We start from the raw sequence: 25,785 nt of genomic DNA on the forward strand, positions 1-25,785 counted from the left end.
GAAGAAAAATGTGCTATTGTTATCAGCAACAAGACAACATCATGATTACTAACAAGACCTTTTTATGTCTTTTGTTCACCACTGTATCCTCAGCATTCATTCATTCAATTAACATCTACTGAATATAAACCAGTATAATATGCACTAAGCATATAGTAGTCAACAAATTAGGCAAAAATATTTCAGCTCTTATGGAGCTTGGACTATGGCAGACACTCAAAAAAAATTGTTGCATGAATAACTAGTTGAACAAGAAACATGTCTGAGTGAATGGAACCTCTATTAAGTGCAAGCACTGCATTTTGCATTGTATATTGATGGGCACTAGGAAATCTTTGCAGAGGAATAAAGATAGGAGTTGATTACTTGAAGAATGGGTAGGACTTAAAGGAATAGAAAGAAGGGCAAATAGTCTAGGCAGAAAGACAGGTGGATACAATGAAAGGACAGAGAGGGGTATTTGCATAATGTCTTTAAGGAATAAAAAGCAGCTGGACCAGTTTTGGGGGAGCAGTAGAATGGCTATAGAGAAGTAGAGAAGCAGAGAGTAGAGACAATGAGACCAAAATACTTGAATTCCTTTATTTTGCAAAACTTTATTTTTTATTTTTAGAGATGGAGCCTCACTCTGTCGCCTAGGCTGGAGTGCAGTGGTATGTACGATCATAGCTCACTGCAGCCTCGAACTTCTGGGCTCAAGTGATCCTTCCAGTGAGGCTACTATTTTGAGTAAGGGCCTTCTTCCATTATTTCCAAGGTCGACAAACTTGACCATCCTAGAATTTTCTTTTCAGTTAGAAAAAATGTCCCAAGAGGGAGCTAGCACCTGTTAAGCTTCCACTAAATGCCGGACAATAGATGAGGAGCTGTACACATACATATGTGACCTATATTAATAGCTCTACAACACTCTGTGTAACATACATCATGTTTCTTTTTCTTTTTTTTCTTAAATCTGATTATATCTGGGTTGGTACAGGTCAGCCAGGATTGGTAAGAAATTCAATTTCAATTCTTCCTGGGGAGGACTAGGCCTCTTCCCTTCTCTTAGGAAAGCACTGTAACCTCAGGATTGACACAATCCAAGAAAGAATCTCTGGGCTTTGATCCATTGTTACTTATTAAGATGCTTATATTCTGTGCCTTCTCCCTTTGTCAGCTAGTGCCTGGGACATTTCCCAGCCCCCTCAGTCTCGAAGTGTTCGGTGTTAAATTCCCACCTGTGCATTAGGCACCTCCATTAGACCTTCTGTCATCTTTTGGTTATGAGCATTAGGGAGGACAAAAAGTCTTATGGCCTGGGGCCTCTTGTGGATGGTGAATGTCCATACTGACTCTTTCTCTGCAAGGGCCCCTACAGAGGCTCCTTGGGGGATAGCCCCCTTCTAGGTTAGACTGCCAAAGTCCCCTTTGGCCAACCCCAGATTCTCTCCAACTAGACTTCTCATGTATAAATGAAGTACTGGTCTCCGCATCCTTCAGACTCCAAGGAATATGAGTCTTGCCCCACAAATGATTCTTCTAAATACTCCTCATCTGGCGTAACAGAGGGAGGTAGGATCACCTCCTTTCCCTCTGCCATGGAAGGGTGACTCAAAGAGAAGGGAAATGACTCAATCCAAAGCAAGTCTCACTGCCTGCCCCTACAACGCCTCAGTGAATGTCTTACCATCTTGTAGTCGTGTGTCACTTAACAATGGGGATATATTCTGACAAATGCATTGTTAGGCAATTTCATCATTGTGCGAACATCATAGAGTGTACTTACACAAAGCTGGATGGTAGCCTACTACATGTCTAGGCTATATGGTATAACTGAGGCTCCAGACCTGTACTCCTAGGCTGTAAACTTGTACAGCATGTTACTGTACTGAATAGGCCATTGTAACACAATACTAGACATTTGTACAGCTAAACATGGAAAAGGTACAGTAAAAGTGTGGTATTATAAGGCTGGACATGGTGGCTCATGCCTGTAATCCCAGCACTTTGGGAGGCCGAGGCGGGTGGATCACTTGAGATTAGGAGTTTGAGACCTGCCTGGCCAACGTGGTGAAACCCTGTCTCTCCTAAAAATGCAAAAAGTTAGTTGGGCGTGATGGCAGGTGCCTGTAATCCCAGCTACTCAGGAGGCTGAGGCAGGAAAATTGCTTGAACCTGGGAGGTGGAGGTTGCAGGAAGCCGAGATCATGCCACTGCACTCCAGCCTAGGCGACAGAGTAAGACTGTCTCAAAAAACAAACAAAAACAAAAGTGTGGTATTATAATATTATGGGACTGCCCTTGAATATACAGTTTGTCATTGACCAAAGCATCATTATGTGGCTCATGACTGTATATAGCCTGGAGCTGGGAGCCTGGCTTTCTCTCTGTGACCAAGGGCTCTCTTTACTCTCTGGTCATGCCATCTTGTGAGCTCTATTTTGGGTTCCATAGGCTTTCCCGGATCTTCACTCAGTCTCCCTAAGTAGTAGCATGATGGTGCTTTGGCAATGGCCTGTCTATTGCTGCTCTTTCTCAGCACTTCTTTTTTCTTTTTGAGATGAAGTCTTGCTCTGTCGGTCGGGCTGCAGTGCAGTGGCGCGATCTAGGCTCACTGTAAGCTCCGCCTCCCGGGTTCACGCCATTCTCCTGCCTCAGCCTTCCGAGTAGCTGGGACTACAGGCGCCCACCACCTTGCCTGCCTAAGTTTTTTGTATTTTTAGTAGAGACGGGGTTTCACCGTGTTAGCCAGGATGATCTCAATCTCCTGACCTCGTCATCCACCCACCTCGGCCTCCCAAAGTGCTGGAATTATAGGCGTGAGCCACTGTGCCTGACCTTTTTCAGCATTTTAATAGCTTGGAAGCCTGATTTAAGGTCATCCCTCATTTTACTTATGAGGATTTTCTCTTGCTGATGCTCTTTAGAATCAGCTGACTCAGTGGACTTTCCTAATCCTAAAAGTGATTAGTAAATGACTCAGAATACCAAAAGAAGAACATTCAGTATAGAGGCAGAAGATTCAGTCACAGTCTGAAGCTGATGCTAATTTGGGTTAATTTTGCATTGACTTGGGTCAGATGAGGGTGTTCTGTGCATTAACCAGACACTGGGACATAAGGCTGTTTCCAGGAGTCATTGTCACTCAATCTACATTTGGAATCCGTAAGCTTTCAGTGAAATACGGCCTTTTTTTACTAGGCTCTATGTAACCTTACATTTATCCAACCCTATTATTGGACTGATAGCTAATGTGTTTGGTCATAGTAAAAAGACAAAGATTTGGCCAGGCACAGTGGCTCTCACGCCTATAATCTCAGCACGAGGTCAAGACACTAAGACCATCCTGGCCAACATGGTGAAACCCCATCTCTACTAAAAATACAAAAAATAGCTGGGTGTGGTGGTGGGCACCTGTCATCCCAGCTACTTGGGAATCTGAGGCAGGAAAATCGCTTGAACCTGGGAGGTGGAGGTTGCAGTGAGCTGAGATCGTGCCACTGCACTGCAGCCTGGGCGACAGAGCGAGACTCTGTCTCAAAACAAAACAAAAAAAGACAAAGATTTATACCACAAACATGTATTCTCAAAAATCTAGAGCAGTGGTGACAAGATGGTAACAAGAAGGGACAGACTTTGTTAAATTTCTGTTGTTGTTTCATTGCTTATCTTTTAGACCTGTGTAAGATATCCTAACTAAAGCCCTCATAACCAACTAGTGTGGTAGAAAGAATACAGTCTTTGGAATGGGGCAGATTTGATTTTGAATAGAGCCCACCAATACCATCTAAGTCATCTAGGACAAGATTTTACTCTCTCCAAGCCTTTGTCCTCTCAGTAGTAAAGTGAGGATAATAATACCTACCTCGCCCAGCTGTTGAAATGCCTACCACATAGGAGAGACTCATGGACATGATGGATTAGCCTATTTAACATCCATTCCAAACTCCTTGTGGTGTATACCCTCACTGCAGAGGTTGGAAAGCTAAAAAGGCCATTTATCAGCTTCTCTTGCAGCTCAAGTTCTGGATGTGTGTTAGGTTCCATCAATTGCATGGACTCAAATAAGACCTGAATATGGGACAGAGTTAAGGAGAGAGAGCTATTGGCAGAGAGTAAAATGCCTGTTATGCAGACATAGTCTATGGCAGAGGCACTGTGATTCTGCTGTCAACAGCTTCGTAAGGGAGTGGCTTCCTGCAGCAGTGGCCATTTCCTGATGGTGGCAAAGGTAGTGTGATTCTGGGGGCTGAGGGTTGTTCCTGGATGTTTAGTGGGGACATTGCTGCTCCAACCCTTGCAGCAATTTTGTAAGCCATCTAATACCTGCTATAAATATTTTTATGCTTAAACTAGTGATAGTATTAATAATTTCTATCTAAAACTGTAACTGAAATGGAGTAAGCTATAGCTAGTCCTCCCCCTCATTATACCTACATATTTGCTGACATTATACACAATTCTAGGAAATGCAACAAGGAATAGGGCACAGTCCTTGTCCTTGAGGAGCTTATTGGTTTGTGGAAGAAACATTTGTAAGTAGATGTATTTTTAAATGGTCTAAGCACCATATGTTATCACAGTGCTTTGAGAGTCGAAGGATGAGGTAAATAACAATGGCTTTATCAGCTAGGAAAGGCTTCAGAGAGATAGATGACGTTTTATAGAATCAAGAAGACTGGGTAAGAGATCATTAGATTGAAAAAACAGAGGAGTGAAATAAGAGAAGGGCATTTATAATTAAGGGCTCAGCATTTGTAAAGGGGCAGAGATGTGAAAATGCTTCTGTGCTCAGAGAAGTGTGAGAAGCTTGGTGTGGCTGGGGTGTAGTATAGTGGGAGTAGGATGGGGGGAGATGGGTTTGGAAATTCATGTTACGACCAGATTGTGTAGAACCATATGTACCTAATTAGAGAATTTGAATTTTATCATTCAGTGAGAGGGAGCCAGCAGGAATTTTGAAGTAAAGGAATGAAAATAAACCTTTTTGTTGTTGTTGTTGTTCATGATGGATACTTGGGCATTAGTGTGGAGAATAAATTGGAGGTTGGAGGATCTTTACAGTTAAGTAGTAACCTGTTAAAAAAATAGTAAGTGAGAAATGAGGGTGGCAGTAGTGATGAATTTGGAATATATTTAAAAAATAAAAATGTATAGGACTGGAGACCAGTTGGATTGGAAGGAGAGGAAAAAGAATATAATGAGGTTTCTTGCCAGAATATAGGTTTCACTGGAGTAAGAACTTTGTTTATAGATTTATCTTTAGTACTGAGAATAGCTAGCACGTCGATAATCGCAAAATAATTCTTAACTGAATGGGGTAAATGGTGATACTGTGAGCTCTATTATCTTGAATAATGATGTTATTCTTGAATGTCTGCAGGGCCCAAGTTCATTGTGTAAGTCTGATGCTTCCGAGAAAGAACTAGGCTGAAGGTATAAACTTAGAAGTCATCAGCATAGAGACAGAAGTTAAAGCATAGACAGAGTGTCCCAGGGAGAATATGTCAAATGAGGAGAGAATGTATGGTAAATTTCTGGAGCCCACCAGACCTTAAAAATTTGGCAGAGTAGAGGGAGTTTGTGAAGAACATTGAGATGCAAGGGCCAGCAAGGGACACTATCTGGGAGAGAGTGGTGTGTTACAAAGGAAGGCCAGGAGAAACTTGTAGGTGTACAGCGTCAACTCTGTAGCATGAGCAAATGGGATAAAGACTTAAAATAGGCCATTGGATGTTTAAATTAGGAGGTCTTTAATCACTTTTGCTAATCCTGTTTTAACAGAGTGATAGAGATAGGAGTCAGATTGCAACAGGTTTGGCACTGAATAGAAGGTAAAAAATTAGAGATTATAAGTGTAGACTTCTATTTCAAGAAGTTTAGAGGCAAAGAGAAGGAGGCAAAAAAGCAGTAACCACAGAGAGCCAGACTCTCCTGTTTAGAAGTGGATAGAAATCTACCCCAAATAGCTTAAGAATATAAAAAAGTGATTGGCTTACTTAACCAAAATACGTGTAGGGCAGGGATGCAGCTGGCCTTAGGAATGGCATAGCCATCTCTTGGTCTCTTAGCTCAGTTTTTCTCTATATTATAGTTTTATTCTCTTGGCAAATTTCTCCAGGAGGAATAGGCTACCGGCAACTTTAGCCTCCCACTGTTACTTTACAATTAAAGATAAAACAAACTTCCTCATCCCAGCTCCTGTTGGAAAATCCCAGGGAAGAATTTTAATTGGTCTCATTTGGGTCATATGACCATTCATTGAACCAATTACTATGGCCAAGGTCTTGATCATTGGCTAAGCCTGCTTACTCCTAAACCAATCATTGTGATTTAGGCTGCTGTGCTTCTATAAGAAGATGGCAGCCCCCATATGGAACACATGTTGGAGGGAAGAAGAGGTAAGGAGTAAGGAGAAAGAAGCGGGATGTATCAAACATGGCCATGGGGAGAATAACTATGAACAGAACACCTACTCCAAATTTTCTCAACTATAAGAAAGAGAAAACAGCACACTAGGTTAAATGCTAAATAAAATGAGGGAAAACTAAGGCAGAAAAATGCAGATTTATTTTTCTAAAAGGTTGAGGGTCATTTCGTCCGTCTGTCTTTTCTTGAGACAGAGTTTCGCTCTTGTTGCCCAGGCTGGAGTGCAATGGCGCGATCTCAGCTCACTGCAACCTCCGCCTCCTGGGTTCAAGCAATTCTCCTGCCTCAGCCTCCCAGGTAGCTGGGATTACCAGCATGTACCACCATGCCTGGCAAATTTTGTATTTTTGGTAGAGACGGGGTTTCTCCATGTTGGTCAGGCTGGTCGCAAACTCCCGACCTCAGGAGATCTGCCCACCTCAGCCTTCCAAAGTGCTTTGATTACAGGCATGAGCCACCATGCCTGGCCTGGTTGAGGGTCATTTTTCTAGAGAGTGACCTGAACAGGTGATTTATCTCTCCCTTAGATTCTGAAAGTCCTCAAAAACCACTCTAAGAAACATACAATACAAGCAAAAACATTGTAATTACTGTGTAAATTCAGCGAGTCTCCACATTTGTTGGTGAAAAGGAGAAGTCTAGTGGAGAAGATGATATTAAAGGTACAGGAAAGGGAGGGGGTAACAAGTTCTAGAAGGTGGCATAGAAAGTAGATGTGGCCTTTCTTGGAGAAGAGAGTCATCTTCTCTCTCAGAAAAATACAAAGGAGGTATACGTAGATGTTGATACAGCTTGCTAAGGCGTTATAAATATGTTTAGAGTGGAAGGAATAGAGTAGGAAATACTTTGTACTTCGCATAGCCTTTATCTGTGAAGCAAATGGCACAGACTGGCTTTAATGAAGGGATGGTGTGGATAGAGTTAGGAATTTAAAGAGACCAGTGGAAATATCGAACTCGATGATGGAGAGTGTGAACAAGAACAGCCTGGGGATAAAGGATTTTTGAGCAGTGTGATGAATCTTTGATGATAAACCTGAATCACTTAGGGGAAATGGGATGTTAACTAAACAATCATAAAAGCTCCCATTTTGTAACTCTTCTGTAAGTTGAGCGCCATGCTAAGCATTTCACTTGTACCGCATCATTCAGCCAGCTCAACTGTCTGTGAATGGGTAGTGTCATCTTCCTTTACAGATGAAACTAAAACCAAAAGAGGGTCTTGCTCAAGTTCATGCACTTGGAAAGTGGCAGAGATGAGGTCTAGTTTTAGGCCTCTTTGATCTGAGAATCAGAGCTCTTACCTTCACAGAACACTTTTCCCCTGGTGTCCACTCTGACATGTTCTGGTCCTGCCTCTAGTAAGATGATGCTGTTAGCAGGCTTCTAATGAACAATTTCATTTTTTCAGGTGCTCAGGCTGTCTCCTAGCTGCTTTGCTTACCACATGCTCAAGGGGGATATCAGGGGGCAGGGAAAGCTCAGATCCCAAGGTTACAGCTTTTTACAGCTTCTCCTGGGCCGACTTGTACAGTGAACATTTGCATCCCAGCACTGACCATACCAGCATCATGACCTTGGGCACAACACTCGAGTTTTCTAGGAATGATGGTGAGGTCATCAGATGGTGAGCAGCAGAAATGAACCAAATGGGCTGGGTGTGTTGGCTCACACCTGTAATCTGAGCACTTTGGGAGGCCGAGGCGGGTGGATCACCAGAGGTCAGGAGTTCGAGAGCAGCCTGGCTAACATAGCAAAACTCTGTCTCTACTAAAAATACAAAACTTAGCCAGGTGCGGTGGCGCATACCCATGCTGTTCAGGAGGCTGAGGTGGGAGAATCGCTTGAAACCAGGAGGTGGAGTTTGCAGTGAGCCCAGATCATGCCACTGCACTCCAGCTTGGGTGACAGGGCGAGACTCCGTCTCAAAAAAAACCCAAAAACAAAAACAAATGAACAGAGCCAGATGGTACAGTTATGAACCAAATGAACAGAGCCAGATGGTATAGTTGAAGGTACATGAGATTTAGAGTAGAGAACCCAAATTAGAAAGGGATCTGCCACTTTTCAGCTCGTTTTGGGCAAGTTATTTAAACTCTGTGTATATCCTTTGGTTTTTTTTCCCCCTTCACTTTTTAATATGGTGCTGATATATGCTCCTGGCAGGAATGTGTTAAAAATAAGAGATATTTTAAATAGAGCATCAGAAGAGTGCCTAGCATACAGTAGGTGCTCAAATCTTAGTTCTTACATTATTAAGTTACTCGTTACTAGGTGGATGCAGGAGGGCCATTTGTCTTTACAAAGAATTAGCCAGTGGATTTGTGCTTTTGTACCTTTTCTCCTAGTCATATAGACCAGCATTACCAAGTAGGGGTTATTTTTGCTTCCCAGGGGACATTTGGTGATATTTGGAGGCATTTTTTTTTTTTTTTTTTTTGAGAAAGGGTCTCACTCTGTTGCCTAGGCTGCTGTACAGTGGCCTGATTTTGGCTCACTGCAACCTCTGCTTCTGGGTTTGTGTGATTCTCCCACCTCAGCCTCCCGAGTAGCTGGAACTACAGGCACGCACCACCATGTCTGGCTAACTTGTATTTTTTGGTAGAGATGGGGTTTCACCATGTTGGCCAGGCTGGTTTCAAACTCCTGACCTCAAGTGATCTGCCCGCCTCAGCCTCCCAAAGTGCTGAGATTACAAGCATGAGCCACCGCTCCTAGCCTGGAGACAGTTTTGGTTGTGACCAGCTGGAGGGGTACTACTGGAAACTAGTGGGTTTGAGGACAAAGACAGCATGAAGCTTCCTAAATGCACAGGGCAGCTCCCCACAATAAAGAGTTTTCTGGCCGTAGTACCGAAGCTGAGAAATCGTGCTGTAAAAGAAAACACTGCTGAAATGGAGCTGGCAGGGAGAAACGGTGTGGGGTGAGATGGAGACGATTTTTTCCCATTTCGATAGGTAACCCAGGTTCATCAAGTAGAGCTTAGAAAAGGCTCTCTCAGTGGAATGCAAGCAGATCGGGTAAACCAGAAGAATGAGTGGCCTCAAGAATACTGCTGCCTCCTTCCTTCCTCACCACATTTGATGAAGGACAGTGACGTGTGTCTGGCAGCTAGCTGCTATTTACCTCTTTGTTAGGGAACATTGCCTGAGGACTCTGGTCAACGTTGCCCGGTGTGTAATCAAGACTGTGACCACTTTTTCTGAACTAAAAATTGATGATGAGTCAAGTATGAATTTATAGGGATGAGGGGACAGGGCTTTTGACATTCAGACAAGCCTGGAGTTACCAGGTTATATCATTGGAAGACAGAAGACAGGAAGAGCTGTAGGTATGAAGCTGTGAGATCCAGGCACAAATCTCAGCTCCTGTAATTACTGGCTGCCTGATCCTAAGACGTCCCTAACCTTCTCTAAGCCTCAGTTTCTTCATTTGTAAGATTCCATTAGTGAGACTGAACCTCAAGTGGTTAATGTGAGGTTTAATGACATGATGCATTTGAAAGTGCTTTGAAAATTGGTAGGTCCAGTCAGCAAACACATGTTTTAATGAATAATAATAGTGACATATACAAGGTGTGAATATAAAATAATAAGATTGGGCCAGGCACGGTGGCTCACGCCTGTAATCCCAGCACTTTGGGAGGCCGAGGTAGGTGGATCACCTGAGGTCAGGAGTTTGAGACCAGCCTGACCAATGTGGTGAAACCCCATCTCTACTAAATACAAAAATTTAGCCGGGTGTGTTGCTGCATGCCTGTAATCCCAGCTACTTGGGAGGCTGAGGCAGGAGAATCACTTGAACCCAGGAGATGGAGGTCGCAGTGAGCCGAGATTGTGTCACTGCACTCCAGCCTGGGCAACAAGAGTGAAACTCTGTCTCAAAAATTAATAATAATAATAATATGATAGTTTCTATATTAAAGATACATATTACTGAGTTGGAATTTAGGGACCGCACCAGACATAGGCTTCTTAAGAGAAGGGCCTTTCACTGCTTTGTTCACTTCCTGGCATTTATGCCAAAGAAAAACTACATAGACAAGGTTGTAGTTCTGAGAGAAGATTTTTGTTCTTTCCCTTTTTTTTTTTTGCTTTCTTATTTTGCCAGTGTAAATCATATGCAAGGCAGCCCAGCTTTTGAATTAACTGGCTCTCAGAATATAGAGAAAAAGTGAAATGTGTAGTTGAAATTATTAAATGGTAGTTGGCAATTCTGATTAGATGTATTTTGGGCCAGTTTCAATAAACAGAAAGTTCTGTCTTTCATTAACATAAAATTTGAAAAACAGCCCCCTGCTCCCAACAGAATGTTCCTGGGTTTTTGTTTGTATGGTTTTTGTGTCTTATCTCAGGGTGGAAAACTTTTGGCAAGGCCTTGTGATTCATTCATGGCTTATTTCTTGGAATGAAAGTCTTTTTAGAAATGTAAATTTCTTCTGGGGCATGATTGACTGCACTCTCTGTCAGGCTAAGTTTTACTATTTTTACACAGTAGACATACGATAAATATTTTTTGAAGGAATAGAAGAGGAGGAAGATGTAAGATGATGCATGTAAGTGATTATCAGAGTGCCTGGCTCACAGTAGTTGCTCAATAAAAGAGAGTTGCTTGGATTTGTAAATGAAGAGGTACTGTGAGTAAGAATATTTTTTAAAGTGTGCTGTGAATTCTGAAGAAGACATGAGAAAAGTATTCTGAGGGTTCCTATGAATGTCTTTGCTTTCTTGGTAAAAGAGACAGCCGTTGATGGAATTGCCTCTACTCTCCTTTTTCTTATGTTGAATAAGAATATGATGCCCAAAATTGTGGCATAAAGTGACAGAGATGAGGCCCAAAGCCACATGTCAAGAATGGCTGAATGGAAAGCTCAAAGGAGCTTTTGGTCCTGGCAGCATATTGGAGCCAGCATATTAGCCCTGACTTGTGATTATGTAAGCAAAAATAAAACCCCTCTTTGGTTAAGCCACTAGGTGTTGGAGTCATCATTATTTACAGCCAGACCTAATCCTAAGGATGCAGCCCACGTTAGACTCAGCACCACATCTGTACACCACCTCCTACCACTAACAGGGTGGCACCCTGAATGAAAGAGCAAAGACATTCCTCTATGTCTCCTTTATACTTGCTTTCAGTTTTGGTTTTTTAGCAAGTCTTGAGTTATATTTTTACTGACATTACACGTAGGTTTACCATTTCTTGAACTTACTTTCATCCTGTATTCACCAGTGACCACTCATCAGTATAATATATTTAAGAGGAGGGCAATGTCCATACCCAGGTTTCAGGCCCCACTCAGTTGAGATGTTTGTCAGTGCCCCTGAGGGCCACATAAGTTCACAACCAGAACGCCATGTAGGCACTGAGGAAGCAGGTGGAGAACGTCAGCTCTGCCTGCAAGTGCAAAGATGATCTAGTCTAAGGGTTCCCTGGAGATACATCATAAATGTCTCAAGGAAGGTGGGTGAGTGGGATGCTGAGAAGGACAGGATACATCCTCTCTGTTCCCTCTCTCTCCTCCATTAGAATTTCCCCATATTGATCTGAGTTGTATGATGTACATTAGAAAAAAGGTTCTATAACTAGAAAACTGATTTACAGATCAGTCAGATGAACACCATGGAGGTTAATCTAACAAGTATTTGTTGAGAATCCACTATCTACACAACATCATGACAGGCAGGTCTGCACACTGCACAAACCCCAGGATTCACTTCCCCACACCACAGTGGAAATGCGGCCTGGGAGCTGTGCAAAGAGGTAGCCCAAACTGCCACAGAGATGGGTAAGAGAGTGTTCTTAGCTTAAGGCCCTTACGATTGTGTGTAAGGAAGGAATGGAAAAGACCTCAGACACACTGCGGCAGTTGTGTAAGGTGGTGCAAGAAAAATAGAAATCAATTTTGCATAATGGAAGTTTAAAGAGATGATAGGTTTAAAAAGGGGAGGTATCAGATATGGCTTCATACTGGAAGTAGTATTTAATATGGACCTCGCATCTAGAGAACTGTGTGTGGATTAGTCTAGACTGGTGAAAGATCGATCTTTACTGAGTGTAGGCATAGGTTCTATTTCATTTAAACCTCATGTGAAGCAAGGTTATCATCCCCATTTCACAGATGAGGAAACTAAAAGAAGTAGAATTTGCCCAAGGCCTTACAGCTAACACAGGAGTGGGGGACACAGGATTCAAAACCAAATTTAGTTGCTGACAAGGTCTGTGCTCTTTCTAGGTTCATGCTGGAATAACTTCAGGCAGAGGAGAAAGAAACTATCTACCATGTGAGAAGGAAATGATTCTGTAACTGCCCAAGGGGTTCACCTTGCCCGCTGCCTGGACAGAGCCTATTCATCAGGACAGGGGAATTGCAATACAGAAAGAGTAACTCATGCAGAGCCAGCTGTGTGGGAGACTGGAGTTTTGTTATTACTCAAATCAGTCTCCCCATGCATTCGGGAAGCGGAGTGTTTTGTTTGTTTGTTTGTTTGTTTGTTTGTTTTTTTAAAATGAAGTCTCTCTCTCTGTCGCCAGGCTAGAGTGCAGTGGCACGATATTGGCTCAACGCAACTTCCAACTCCCTGGTTCAAGCGATTCTCCTGCCTCAGCCTCCTGAGTAGCTGGGATTACAGGCATGCGCCACCACGCCCAGCTAATTTTTGTATTTTTAGTAGAGACAGAGTTTCACCACGTTGGCCAGGATGGTCTCCTGACCTCATGATCTGTCTGCCTTGGCCTCCCTAAGTGCTGGGATTACAGGTGTGAGCCACCATGCCCAGCCTTGGGGAGCAGAGTTTTTAAGGATAACTTGATGGGTGTGGGGAAGCCAGTGAGCCAGGAGTGCTGATTGGTCCGGGATAAAATCATAGGGAGTCGAAGCTGTCTTCCTGTGCTGAGTCAGTTCCTGAGTCAGGGGGAGGGCACAAGATCAGATGAGCCAGTTTATTGATCTGGGTGGTGCCAGCTGATCTATCAAGTGCAGGGGCTGCAAAATATCTCAAGCACTGCTCTTAGGAGCAGTTTAGGGAGGGTCAGAATCCTGTAGCCTCCAGCTGCATGACTCCTAAACCATAATTTCTAATCTTGTGGCCTATATTGGTCCTACAAAGGCAATCTAGTCTCTAGGCAAGAAGGAGGTCTGCTTTGAGAAAGGGCTGTTACTGCCTTTGTTTAAACTATAAACTATAAACTATTTCTCCCAAAGTTAGTTTAGCCTACGCCCAGGAATGAACAAGGACAGCTGGAGGTTAGAAGCGAGATGGAGCTGGTTCAGTTAGATCTCTTTCACTGTCTCAGTCATAATTTTGCAAAGGGGGTTTCAATCCTCTAACTATCTGTAACTTATCTAACGCTTATAACTTATCTAATGCTCGTGGCAACCCCAGAAAATCAGTGACATGATCCTCACTTTACAGGGAACCCTGTGCCAAGTTCCACCAATCGTGGTAATGGTGTAGCTTTGGTTTGTCTTGATTTTAGGATCATTCACCTTCCTGTCATGCAAACGGTCACATAAATCAGGAAAGAATGGTAACCTCTGTGTGTGTGTGTGTGTGTGTGTGTGTGTGTGTGTGTGTGTGCGTGCGCGCGCGTGTGTATATGTAGTATCTGTGTGTTTAGGACACTAGATTCTGTTACAAGAATGGTGGGAAGTTGGGAAGTTGACTCTAGCACAGAATGCCAAGTTGAGGAGTTGTGTGAGAAGCTGAAAACTTCAGTGACCCCCTTCTCCTATCTGACTTGTTTTCTGTCAACCATGGGCTTTCTGACGGGCGTGGTCTTCTCTCTGGAAAGCAGATCCTGAAGCAGTGGCTTGTGTTCTGGTATTTATTTTGGGAAGTAATCCCAGAGAACAGGAGTGGGGCAGGGAAGAGTGAAACGGAGAAGGAGGGGGAACCGCACAGAAGTGCGGTCTTGAGTCAGTCACTGCTGTGAGAAGCTGGGACTCAACTTCCCTGGTCCCTTTTGAGGAGCCATGGGGAACGTACTTCAGCATTGTCTGGCTAAGGACCGAGGAAGGGACATTGTCTACCAGTCCCTAGCCCCTGAGGGTTAACTCCCTCACACTTGTAGGTCGTGCATGTGCAAATGCTAGGCCGGACCCTGCAGGGTCCTTCCCATGTGTCAGAAACTCATGGTGCAACCAAGGTGTGATGGTGATTGCAGCAGCCAGGGCTGGAGTGAAAGGTGGACTCAGAGGGTTTGAGGTTGGGGCAAGAGGTGTCTGTCAGGAGACTGTCAGAAGGCACAGGAATGTCAGAAGGCACCTGGAGCAAGATTCTGAAGCAAAATTCAGCAATCACAGACAGGATGTTGTTTCTTGTCTGATCAATTTACAATCTCTAAATATGAGATTTCTTATAAATGGAATAATGCAATATGTGGCCTTTGTGTCTGGCTTCTTTCGCTTAGCAATGTTTTAAAGGTTAGAAAACAAATGTTGAAAGGAGTGTTTTTGTTGCACCATCAAGCTATTTGGTCTTGCTTGGTGTTAAATAACACGGTCCCTGGAGGTGTCACTGCTTGCAGAACAGCGGCCCCTGGTGGACTCGAGGTGAAGTCCACCAGCCCAATGGCACAAACATTTGCCAAGCCATTATCTGAGTGAAGAAATGGAGGTATGAGAGTTCTTTTACAAGGCCAGGGGAATTTCAAAAAAATAAAATCTAGTTTGTGCCTACTACTGAAGCTTTTCTAAAACAAAATTGTATGGGGAAAACATGTCAAACAGGTGTTAGCAATTGTTGGTCATCATGCTCTGTATAATAAGAATCTGTAAGTTTGAGATAAATATATGGGGCATTTGCATTGCTTGAGATTACTCCAGCGGGATTTGATGGTCTTATAGGCTAGCCCCAGTGAAATAGGAAGTGCATTTGGAGAAATCTATACTTAATGTTAAATACCCATACATTAAGCCTAAATACAGCTGTGCTATTACTTTGGCTATTAGTAGCAATCAAGTGTTTAAGCCCTGAAAATTTTCCCATCGAAATTCAAGTCTACAGCAAACAAGATAATGAAGAAGCATATTCTTATGTTAATAAGGCTATATTAGATCTTGTCCTCCCTGCAGTGAAACACCTTAAATAGATCCTTGGACAAATATGTGCTCCCATTGTTTGGTTCCTTCACTACTTCAATTTCAGCATTTCCCTGGCCACATTTTCTCCTCCTGACGTAAAATTGAACCAAGTACAGTAGAAGAGAGTCACCTAAAAAGAGATTTTGCAGAGAGCAGGTGAGAAGTTCACATCTACTAATCCTAACAAGAGCTCTTTGGGATATGCTTCAATGGCTCTGTACACTTCTTTTCAGCAACCAGTACACTAGTGATTACTTAATTATATAATATGTCTGGGTTCTTCCTTCATGAGGTTTGTACATATACCCTGAAATATACATATGTATGTCTTCCATGAGGGTATGTATATCTGACCTGCTAGTAGAGCTAAGTGTAAAAATAGACTGTGTTTCCAGAGCCTAGGAGAGTGCCTTGCACGTAGTAGGTGCTCAGTAAATATTTTTGGATTGATTGTCTAAGTGAAAAGTGTTCTGAAGACATGATTTCTAGTTCTGACTCTGTGGCTTGTGTTTTGGCCTACACAAGTAAGTTCTTGTGAAAATCAGATGAGAGAATGTGCTTTAATATAGTACTTTAAAATAGTACATTTACATAATGCAGCTTATTAAAACCAGTGGTCACAATTGGTCTTCTGCAATGTTCAGTTTGGGTCAATTTAATTAATTGAGGGCCTATTGCATGCAAGATATAGGTGTAGATGTTGCTTAGGAGTCCCAGAAAAGTTAGACACAGCCCCTGTTCCAAAAGAGATGAAAAGATGTTGATAAAAGGACAGGAAAATAAGATAAATATGAAAATAAGAATATCTGGTGAATAATTAAAAATACTGAATCACTGGTATGACCGAGGCAATTAATTATGAGAATGAACATCTGCAGTAGAACTGAATATCAGTCCTAGTAGAGGTGACATGGACTTTATAATAATGTCTTTACCTGACAAGAAGTGAATAAGGAGTAAAGTAATAGTGCTACTCAAGCTTTCTCATGGAAGTGTATATAACAGCAGATAAGTTAAAAAAAATATTTTCTGTGGTCTGAGCCTGTGTGGCCCCAAATGGCACACCATGATTTTGAAATTACTTTGAAGTTCTGGGCTTTATTCGAAACATCATGAACATTTTGCATTCTGTACCATAATGCACCCCATTACCTTGGATTATAATATAAAAATAACACCCTCTACGCCACTAAAAATCTGAATATAATTGACACTCCAGGAAGCCCCACTGAACTTATTTAGGTATACTTGGTTGTTGACCTAAAAGGAAGAAGCTGAGGCAAAATTAATATAGAGAGTTTATTTGGGCCAAAGTCGAGGGCTGCAGCCTGGGATACACTTCCAAGTTGCCTTGGCGGGTGCTCCACAGAACAAAATAGAGGCTCAAATTTTTAAAGAAAAAAGGATGAATCAGGAGCAGGGGTTGGGGGAGGGCAGGGGGCGGGGGCGATTACAAAAGTTGTTTGTCAGGAATTCTCATTGGTTTACAGAAATAACATTTGCTACCAGAAAGGAGTCTGGATCCAGACCCCAAGAGAGGTTCTTGGATCTCGAACAAGAAAGAATTCTGGGTGAATCTATAAAGTGGAAGAAAGTTTATTAAGACAGTAAAGGAATAAATGAATGGCTACTCCATAGGCAGAGCATCCCCAAGGGTTACTGCCTGTCCATTTTTATGGTTATTTCTTGATTATACGCTAAACAAGGGGCGGTCTGTTCATGCCTCCCCTTTTTAGACCATATAGGGTAATTTTCTGATGGTGCCATGGCATTTATAAACTGTCATAGTGCTGGTGGGAGTGTAACAGTGAGGACACCAGAGGTCACTCTCATCTCCGTCTTGGTTTTGGTTTTGGTAAGTTTTAGCCAACTTCTTTACTGCAACCTGTTTTATCAGCAAGGTCTTCATGATCTATATCTTGTCCTGACGTCCCATCTCATCCCGTGACTAAGAATACTTTAACCTTCTGGGAATACAGCCCAGTAGATCTCAGTAGGTCTCAGTAGGTCTCAGCCTTATTTTATACAGCCCCTACTCAAGATGGAGTCACTTTGGTTCAAAAGCTTCTGACACGTTGGTTAGTGATTGGCTATACATTGTTGAAGTACAGGGTGTATGCATTTTATGGCTACTTGGCATCAGTTAGTCTACAGCCTACATTGCAAGTGGCTTCAAGACACAATTATTTTCATTTTTAATTTTTGTGAGTACATAGTAGGTGTATATATTTATGGGATACATGAGATATTTTGATACAGGCATACAATGTGTAATAATTATATCAGGATAAATGGGGTATGTATCAGCTCAAGGGTGAGTGAGGTGTGCCTTGTGTTACATTTCAAATGCCTTTCTGGGCTTGATAATGTAAAGGGGCTCACGTTCCTCAAATAAAAAGTATTTTTCTTTCTCATGGTCATGCTTCCTGGCACTGCAGAGGGTGTATTGCAGCTGAAAGCTGAAGACCCTGTGAGAGAATCACAGGGTCAGATCATTCAATCAGAAGTAGACGTTTGCTCTGAGGGATCTACTTCTCTTTTGGGTCTGCACCCTCCACGTGTCAGGGACAGCACATCTCCTTCATTTTATTTATTTATTCCAAGCCTAGAAGACGTGCCATTCTGTCATTCACTGTGAAATTTTCTGATGAAATTCTTAGTTTTCCTGTTTCTAGACTAGTTCTCAAGCTTCCTGGATGACTTATCGGGGCTCTGTAAGGGCAGACAGGGTCCGAGATTAGCTTCACACTCTACCCTCCCACCCCCTACTGCTTCTCTGAGGACTCTGGTGATGTTCTGGGGACTAAATTCAATTGTGTTTTCTCAAACTCATCTGCCGTGACATTTGTTACAGGAAAGGGGTCCAGATCAGACCCCAAGAGAGGGTTCTTGGATCTCGGACAAGGAAGAATTCAGGGCGAGTCCATGGAGTAAAGTAAAAGCAAACTTACTAAGAAAGTAAAGGAACAAAAGAATGGCTACTCCATAGGCAGAGCAGCCCCGAGGGCTGCTGGTTGCCCATTTTTATGGGTTTTAAAAAAATTATATACTAAACGAGATGAATCCCCTTTTCAGATATAGGGTAACTTCCTGATGTTGCCATGGCATTTGTAAACTGTCGTGGCGCTGGTGGGCATGTAGCAGTGAGGACGACCAGAAGTCACTCTAGTGGCCATCTTGGTTTTGGCCAACTTCTTTACTGCAACCTGTTTTACCAGCAAGGTCTTTATGGACCTGTATTTTGTGCTGACCTCCTATCTCATCCTGTGACTTAGAATGCCTTAACCATCTGGGAATGCAGCCCAGTAGGTCTCAGCCTTTTTTTACCCAGCTCCTATTCAAGATAGAGTTGCTCTGGTTGAAACACCTCTGGCACTGTCAGCATTGGGATGTAGGGGACTACTTTCTCCAACTAAACACAAAACCTTTCTGGGACTTTTGTGAGAATGCACATTAGTTTTCTTCTAGTTTCTGCTGTCACCATTGCTGAATTTTCAATGTAGGTGACCTCCCTCTTTACTGTTTATCTCCGGGCAAACAAATCCTGCCTTACTTTCAGTGACTACTAATATAATATAGATGCTAAATGTAGGCCTTCATAGATAATGCCCTCAGCCCTAACCCTGTCTGATCTCCAATGCCATAATCCATCAGCATAGAAGACATTCCACTTGGATATCTTCCCATCACTCAGCCCCAACAAGTCCTAAATATAAGTCATGGTCGTTTTCTTTCCCAAACCCCCTCATCTCATGACTTGCCCATTTCTGCCAGTGTTACCACCTTCCATCCTCCCAGTCATTCGGGCTCAAAACCTTGGTATCATCTTTCCCTCGTCCTTCTTACTGGTACCTTATATCCACCCAGTTGCCAGGACTGGTTGAATTATTACCAGTCATTTAAATTTGATGGAATTAGCAGCAATATTTTACTTTGTACTAATCTCTGTGCCTTTCCTTCTTTCCGCCCATACTCTGCCCCCATCCCCTGTTAGTCTAAGGCCAGGAACATTGCCTGAAGGGGAGTAGGGATTTCAGTGCAGGAATGTAAAGATGAGAATTAGCTTTCTTTTGATTTCCAAACTATGCTCTTGAGAATCAAAAGGGAGAGTGACAGCGCAGGTAGGGCTTAGTGTTTATGCAGCAATGAAGCTTAGAAAGAGAGTTAAAGGAGAGAGTTAAAGTGTAAAGGCCACCTGGAGAGTGACCTGGAGGCTATTTTGAGGAAGGATGTGAAAGGATTGGAAGGTGGAAAATGCCAAGGAGCCACTGGGAGCTGACCCCTTCCCTACCATGTATCCTACCAGCCAGCAGAGCCCCTCATAGCTCAGGGAGGAGGGTGGTCCATCCAGCACTTAATCTCCTCTGTAAATTGTCCCACGGGGTTCCTATTCTAACTGCCCTGCTTGTTAGTCCTTCCAGAAAGGGAGGAGGTGGGACATTCTTAACCTAGCAAGTGGTTAAGGTTCTTAACAAGTGGAAGAAAGAACCCCAACATCTGGACTTGGGTGGGACTCTTTTTACCAACCCCTCTACAGCTGGTAATTGCCAGATCATCATCAAGGAGGGCTGATAGACTGGGAAAAAAATGCTGCACACATACAACCATCTGATCTTGACAAAATCAACCAAAACAAGCAATGGGAAAGGAATTCCTATTCAATAAATGGTGCTGGGATAACTGATTAGCCATATGCAGAAGATAGAAACTGGACCCTTTCCTTATACCATATACCAAAATCAACTTAAGGTGGATTAAAGACTTGAATGTAAAATCTGAAACTATAAAAGCCCTGGAAGACAACCTAGGAAATACTATTTTGGACATAGAACTTGGCAGAGATTTCATGATGAAGACACCAAAAGCAATTGTAACAAAAACAAGAATTGACAAATAGGACCTAATTAAACTAAAGAGCATCTGCATAGCCAAAGGAACTATCAATAGAGTAAACAGACAACCCACAGAATGGGAGAAATATTTGCAAACTATGCATTTGACAAAGGTCTAATATCAAGAATCTGTAAGGAGCTTAAATTTATAAGCAAAAAAGAAAAAAAAACCATTAAAAAGTAAGCAAAAGACATCAACAAACACTTTGAAAAAGAAGATAATACGTGTGGCCATAATCGTGAAAAATAGCTCAGCGTCACTGATCATTAGAAAAATGCAAATCAAAACCACGAAGAGATACCATCTCATACCAGTGAGAATGGCTATTATTAAAAAGTTAAAAAATAACAGATCCTGGTGAGGTTATAGAGAAAAGGGAACACATGCACTGCTGGTGGGAGTGTAAATTAGTTCAGCTGTTGTGGAAAGCAGTTTGGTAATTTCTCAAAGAACTTAAAACCAAGTTACCATTTGACCCAGCAATTCTGTTGTTGGATATATACCCCAAGAAATAGAAATCATTCTGCCATAAAGACACATGCACATGTATGTTCATTGCAGCACTATTCACAATAGCAAAGACATGGAATCAACCTAAGTGCTCATCAATGGTAGACTGGATAAAGAAAATGTGGTGTATGTGCACCATAAAATACTATGCAGTCATCAAAAAAGGAATGAGCTCATGCCCTTTGGAACAACATGGATGGCACTAGAGGCCATTATCCTCAACAAAATAACACAGGAACAGAAAACAAAATATTGAATGTCCCCTCTTATAAGTGGGAGCTAAATATTGAGTACATATGAACAAAAAGAAGGAAATAACAGACACCAGGGTCTACTGGAGGGTAGAGGGTGAAAGGAGGGTAAGGATTGAAAAACTACCTATCGGATACAATGTTTCTTAACCTGGGTGATAAATGATCTGTACACCAAATCCCTGTGACATGCAGTTTACCCATGTAGCAAACCTGCACGTGTATCCTTGGACCTAAAATAAAAGTTAAATAATTTTTTTTTTTTTTTTTTTTTTTTTTAAGAAAGGCTGATGGGAAAGTGAAATTGAACTTCTTTCTTTTTCTCAGAGATTTGCATTGTCTGGAGGAGATTTGGAGATACTAGTCTTCCCCTGAGCAGTCCAAAGGTCTGGCTTCCTAAAATATAGTGAAAAAAAGGATAAGATGTAAAAACACTATTAAGGAGTTGATTTTATTCAGGCTTTATTCAACATTAGAGACAATGTTCATTAATCAGGACCATCTCAAAGAAACAGAAAACCTAGAGTTCTATTGAGGTAAATAAACAAGGAGTCCCAAGGAAACGTGGACAGAAAGTGAGTCTTTGTAAATATAAAGTGTGTGTGTGTGTATGTGTGTGTGTGTATGTGTCTCATGTTACCCAGGCTAGTCTCGAACTCTTGGGATCAAGCAATCCTCCTGCGTCGGCCTCCCTAAGTGCGTGTGTGTGCGCGTGTGTCTTGTTATGTTACCCAGGCTAGTCTCAAACTCTTGGGATCAAGCAATCCTCCTGCCTCGGCCTCCCTAAGTGCTGGGACAGACGTGTGTGTGTGTGTGTGTGTGTGTGTGTGTGTGTGTGTGTGTGTGTGTGTGTCTCGTTATGTTACCCAGGCTAGTCTCGAACTCTTGGGATCAAGCAATCCTCCTGCCTCAGCCTCCCTAAGTGCTGGGACAGGTGTGAGCCACTGCGCCTTGCCTAGCAAGCAAATCTTATCTGAGTCACGAGCAACATATGGAAGGGCAAGATGGTGCTTTGCGATGTGCCCTTTTTTGGGACACAGTAGGGTTTGGGGGGTCTTTGAACTGTAGCTGCTGTCAGGGAACACAAGGCTCAGATGAAGTTGAGTGTTGTCAAGGGAAGACTGTCAAGCAAACACAGCTATGCTGATACTTCCCACTTTTGCAGCTAAAGGCTTCTTTTCCTATCTTGTTCCCTGCTAGTTGTCAACTAACTCTTAATGAAGAGCAGAAACCCCGAGGTTCTGATCTGCATAAAAATGTTTTATGTGAGGTTATGTTTGGACTACATGATGACTTTTAAATTAAAAGGAGGCCCACTTAGTAATCTGCAAAAGCTAAGCTCTGACAGGTGACAGTTTGCCTGGACTATTACATGAAAATCTTCTTTCTTAAAGAAAAGACACTTACATTTTTTTGTTAACGTTCCCAGGTCTGCTTTGGTAGGACTCCTATGATTTGTGTCCCCTCTGGGCCCTCTTCTAAGTGGAGGTTTTTCAGCCTCTAGATATCTGGGACTTTTTTTTTTTTTTTTTGGTGGGGACTGTCTTGTACACTATAACATGTTTAGCAACATCCCTGGCCTCTACCATCTAAATGCCAGTAGCATCCCCGCTTCTGACATCGGGTGCCCATCCCACCCCTGCCCTGACCATTGTACGATAAGAAATGTCTCCAGTCATTGCCAAATGTCCTAAATGTCCTTGGGGGGGGGGGGGGAGGAACCATCCCTAATTGATAACCACTGATTTAAGAGTTTATGCATTAGATTCAGGAAATGCTAGGGTTTGAGTAGGAATAGAGGATATAAGACATACCTTGAGACAGAGTTTAATGAAATAATCAGGTTGCTAGCATATCAGCACGAAACACCATTGGAGGCCAAGGAAGTGGATGGAAAAGCCCAGCATAACAAGTACCAAGTGTTAAACATCCAAAGTAAGGTCAAGGGAAAGACTGGTGACTAATTAGGAGCAACTCGAGAGTTTCCAAATGAACAAACCTAAAGAATAAATGTGTTCAGGTGACTCAAAAGTACACTCAAAGGAGATGGGTTATAGCCACTGGAATCTATTTCTGTTATTTTTATATTTAATCGTTTCATATTGAGATACGAGTTTTTTGCTTATTCAATTTGTATTAATTTTGTACAATAAAATGGTATTTTATATTTTAAGGGGCATGTGTTTCACCATGCTGTCTTCTTTTTCATATTCCAAATTAAGAGAACTAAATTACTTGGTGTAAGACCCGATTGTACCATCTTCTGTTACAAACCTCACACTGCAGGTGAAAGAATAAGGAGAAAGTTCTTTGAGGGTCTAATAGGCAGTTTCATTCCTTTCATAGAGAAAGAAAACACGACAAGATGTTATTGATAACAGCTTAATGCATGGCTCCTCTCAGTGACATTTCTGTAACAGTATTTTCTGCTACTTTTAAATCTGTTGAGGGCAGGGACCATGTCTTGTTTGCTTTCATATCTTTAGCACAGTCCTTGGAACACAGTAGATGCTTAATAAATATCCTTTGAATAAGTGGATGAATACATACAATTTGAGACTCAAGTTGGTATTCCATGTAGAGTTTCATGCACAGACAGGCATATTGTGATGGGAAATGGTAGGACAAGGCAAGTAACTACTTGCCTTGAGAAGTGATCATTATAGGATAGACCTATATAGTAAAGTGGGCCCAACATTTCAACATGATCTGCAACATCCATCATTAGCCCTATGGAGAACATTTATTAACTAGGGCTGTCCATGTGTTCTATGCACTCTCACCTGTGAGCCACAGCTGTCTTCCTCCTAGCTCCAGCTGTATCAAAAGGACTCCATCCTCATTCTGCAACCCAAAACTCTGAGGCTTACATGCTACGTTTGTGCATAAATACAGCCACCCATAAATATAGTTTGTTTCCTTAGACCTTGCTTGCTCTTGAGTTTGCGTGTCTTGTTTAAATATTCTTATGAAATGAAGATGTAGAAATATGCATTATAGGCCTTCTCTTGTATTGCACAATATGGTTGAGTGCCACAAGATTTGTAGCTTGGGAATGCAAGGCACAGATTTATAGAATCTAGGGGAGGTGTGCCAGAATGAAAGGCATTCCTCTGCTTTTAAGTATTTATTTTAGAATAAATATAGATTTACTTATGATGAAACAGTAATAGTTTTCTTTTTTTCACTCATCTTTTTAATAAATATGTACCAGTTGCATGCTTATTTTGAATGGAGAATTGTGTTAGGGACTCTGAAAGGCCTAAAAATGAGGAAGGCTGAGTCTCTTTTCTTTAAGAGTCTAATCCAGTTGGAGTGACTTGGAGGAATTAAGGTATACTCCCTTCCTATTAAAAAAAGAAAGATACAAAAGAGTGTAAGAGTTAAGCAAAAATGCAACTGGTGCAGCTTCATAAGCTCCTAACTACATTCTGTGATAACAGTTTGACTTTGAATATTCTTATATGGTGTAATGAAGTGAGAAGTTGAATAGAGTAAATCCTCATTGTTCATCCTGTTGTTCATCATTTTGTTAATTCATTTTTGAGAATAAATGAATGCTAATGGGTGTTCCTTTAAATGTACTAGCTAAGTGCCATCATGCTCTTAGTAATTATGGGTTTATTGAGGAAGCAAAGTGGAAGAGAAGTGCTTTTGTCCTCTAAAGGGAAGATTTTAGCTGTGGTTCTAGTTAGCAAACACATACCTTTGGAAACTCCCAGAAGATTGGGGGTGGGGTTGGAGACAGGAAGAGAAGAGAGGGGACACACACACACACAGTTGGATTTTGAAAGAGAACTGACAGAGCCCTATGGGAGAAGAACTATTCTATGTAAGTGGTTAAAGTACTTGGTAGTGTGCACCCAACTAACACAAGTGATGTATTTTTTTAGATAGGAGGATTGGTGGTGTTATTCTCCTTTTACAGAGAAAGAAACTGAACTTTAGAGATAATTTTGACTTGTCTGATGTATAAAAGTGGTATGTACAGAAGACGAGCTTTAAAAATTGAACCTTCTGATTCCAGATTTTATGTATTTCCCCTCATTCTATCAGGCTCTACCCTACAGTTTAGAGGAAACAGAGACAGTGGAGAGTAGGGGAAACATTGCTTATTGCTCTTTATTTTCGATCCCTCATAAATCCATCCATTCTTTCAGCAGGTACTTACTGTGTGTCTAACACACACAGGGCCATACGGCAAATATACATCCCACTTTGAGAATGAAGGTGAGACAAGGGCCAAGAAAAGTCCCTGTTTTTAAAAGCCTGGAGGATTCTTCGAGAGCTGCCCTCTTGCTCTCTATCCTGCCATTCGAAATGACTCATCCTCCATTAAGTGTAGTATCTTTCCAAAACTCTTGATTTAAGCCTAGAGATTGTTCTAGTCCAAGATTCTAGCAAGATTTTTATTGCCTGTTGCACGGAAAAGCCAATACACTGAGACAGCAGTGTTGCAGCACAAAAAGAGTTTAATTATCACAGGGCAGCTGAGCAAGAAGAAAGGAGTTATTTCTCAAATGTGCCTCCCTGAAAACTCAGAGGCAAGGGTTTTTAAGGATAATTTGGTGGGCAGGGGTTAGGAAATGGGTGCTGTGGTTTGGCTGGGAATAATATCATAGGGATGTTGACGTTGTCT

General features: G+C 42.0%; 1 long non-coding RNA gene across 2 annotated transcripts in view; it reads left to right on the top strand.

Annotated features, from left to right (window-relative positions):
* Positions 1 to 25,785, top strand: part of LOC123575251 (uncharacterized) — a 263,315-nt gene that overhangs the window by 36,583 nt on the left and 200,947 nt on the right. The gene's annotated exons all lie outside the window — the stretch shown is intronic.

This window comes from Macaca fascicularis, chromosome 8 (assembly GCF_037993035.2).
Source record: "Macaca fascicularis isolate 582-1 chromosome 8, T2T-MFA8v1.1".
NCBI classification, from domain to species: Eukaryota; Metazoa; Chordata; class Mammalia; order Primates; family Cercopithecidae; genus Macaca; species Macaca fascicularis.